Source organism: Myodes glareolus, chromosome 19 (assembly GCF_982192425.1).
Source record: "Myodes glareolus chromosome 19, mMyoGla1.1, whole genome shotgun sequence".
NCBI classification, from domain to species: domain Eukaryota; kingdom Metazoa; phylum Chordata; class Mammalia; order Rodentia; family Cricetidae; genus Myodes; species Myodes glareolus.
In genome coordinates this window covers 28917792-28920711 of record NC_142044.1, presented here as the reverse complement: position 1 = coordinate 28920711, position 2920 = coordinate 28917792, and positions in this window count along the sequence as shown.

Genomic DNA, 2920 nt, shown 5'->3' with positions numbered 1-2920 from the left:
TGAACAGCCACAGGCAGGACTACATGCACTCAGAGACTAGCAGACAGGCCAACCAGAAACATTGTTCCATCCTCATTGTTTGAAGAAAATAAGGAATCTGGGCTGGGGAGATGACCTATTGAGTAAAATATTTATTGCACACGTATGAGGACTAGAGGTCAGACTCTCAACACCCATCTAAATGCCAGGCAGTGTGTAGCAGCCTGCCTGTATCCCAGCACTTGGGAGATGGAAATAGAGAATCTCGAGAGGAAGCTGGCTAGATCTATAGCTGAATCCATGAACTCTGTGTTCAAGTGAGAGATCCTGCCCTAATGTATGAAGTAGGAATCAATCCAATACTTCTGACATTAACCTCTGCCCTTCCCATGCAGGCACAGTCATATACATGCATACCTGCACATACATGTGAACATTCAGACACACATAACAAAAAATAAAATGAAGCTTTTACTCAGAATGTGTCTGGTATGGGTTTTGGCCACAGCAAGTCATGTGGCTACTCCAAAAGTTCATAAGGCTAGGAAAGCGCAGCTCTATGATGTACCAAGAGAACCAGGCATATTGGATAGCAAACAGATTAGTCTTGCAACAACAATTATTTAAGGATTAAATAATGTATGTGTAAATCACTCTGAAAAATGTGGACTATTCTATAGGCATCAGTTCTTGGATAAAGTAGAATCATAATGTTATGGATGTTTAGATAAGTGAGATAGTAAATCCAGCATGAAAAATTAGGAGATGGGTGACTCCATATGGAAGACGAAGGTGGTAAAAATAAGTACGAATTGGGCATGGGGAAGCAGGCAGCCTGGGTGTAGGCATGGCAAGTGTTAGGACCATATAGCAAAAGGCACATCTAGTAGTGACATGTGCAGTGGACCTTGAGACGAAAGCATATGCTCAACAGAGAATCTCTCTGGAGGGGTGCCAACTGGTGAAGAACATGTCGGTGGTGCCAGTTACAGAAGCAACAATGCCTCTGTTGCAAGAGCACAGAGATTTTCTGGGTGCAGAGAATCCAGACCCTAGGAGCACAATCATGCTAGCAGTGGGGGAGTGGGATGAGTCTTCCCTCTCTCAAGAGCTCAGAACACAACCTAGATCCCAAGCTCTTTTGTCATTCATACCCAAACAGAGCCACAGAGATGAGCTCATCACCACCATTCCAACAGCAGAGATGCTCAGCCTCATGCTGTCAGGGAAGCTGTCACCATGGAAAAGAAAAGGAGAAAGTCCCCAAATTAGTGTTGAATCTCATCCAAGAACTGTCAATATTTTTGGAAGCCCCCAGAGAACAAATGCTTTCTTGATCCTGGTAAGATCTGGGATGCTGAAAATAGAGTATCTCCAGGCTGATTGATGGTGGCCAGGCAGTGCCACATTCAGTGAGTGACATTAAAGATAGGCAGTTGGTCACTTGGAAAGATAACAACATGCACCATGTATGAGCTGATGATAAGAACTCATGGAATACTTTCTAGAAAATTCAAAGCAGAATGCCTGTGGCGTGTCTGTGTTTATGTCTGAAGACTGAGTTTTCCTAGCTTTTGCATTAATGTTAGCGACCAGCCCTGACAAAAATATCACTTGCCAGGGTAAGGACATGGGGATCATAAAAATCGGTAAAGAATACGAAGACGAGAGTAAAATAATAAAACAAATATAGGATAGTATCGGGAGGGAGTTCCAGTAGATACTGAAAATCCCCGCATTTAATTTTCCATATGATTTTATACCCTAATGCAAAAGAGGTAAGAAGGCAGCAAAAGACTTCTTTAACATGATACAAAGGACAACTCAAACACAACACTTTGAGACATCAAGTCATTATCAATCTGTTGTTTAGGCAGTGAACCTATATTAGACCAAGAATCTTGAAGGCAGCCACTCCCCAGGTAACCTCCTACTACAAAAGAAGAGCAGAAGCTTGCTTGCATATCCTGACCATCTGTCAGGGTGGAGTGGATCTGCCTGTATGGGCCATCTTAATGTCAAAAGAACCAAGTAGCCACATTCTGAATCAGGAGGTGTAGTCCTGGTTGTTGTCAACAATTTTTAGCAACCTCCAAATTCTCTGACCATCAGACAAGGTGGAAAGAGGCTCACATTTTTGGGGCCTCCACATATTAGCTTGTTATATTGAGCAGGATCTTAAAATATGTCTCCTCCTGATCACCTCATTATGGGAATTCCCAAAGGTACGCCAGTCTGGGTTACTGTAGTTTCAGCTGGAACAATACCATTCAACTCAGGCTGAGGAATACCTTTCTAAAGGTGTGGGAAGCCTATAGGGAAACTGCAGTAACTAGTAACAGTAGGATAATTACTCCATCTCTGGTCTACTAGCTGCCACAGGAAAGCATATCCTTGCAACAAGGGGAACATTTCTGATGTTGTATGCTGACTGCAACTCTACTTCTGGCGGCAGGTTCTTCTTGGTCATGGGAGGTGACCAGCGCATCTAGTCCTGCTCAGATCTGCTCTGGCAGCTGCACTTGAGGAAGTTGGATCCCCATGCTTGGTTCCTTTTTTCTAAGGGGAAATAGATGGGAAAGTTAGTCACACGGTACTCAGTCTCAGCTACTGCTTGGATAGTCACACTTAATGATATGGCTGTGAGATGTTCCCTTAACTGGCTCTTCTATTGAAGACTTGTGCCCCATATGATGGCACTATTTAGGAAGATGAAGGGAACCTTAAGAGGTAGGGCTTGCCAAGAGTAATGGGACACTGGAGACCAGGAATTTGGCAGGTTCATCTATCTATCTATCTATCTATCTATCTATCTATCTATCTATCTATCTATCTATCTATCTATCATCTATCTATATTTCTTATCTTTGTATGTGTATTTATTAGCTGTTGTAAGGTCAAATCTCTTCTTCCATGTACCTGTAACCAAACAACCATAGCC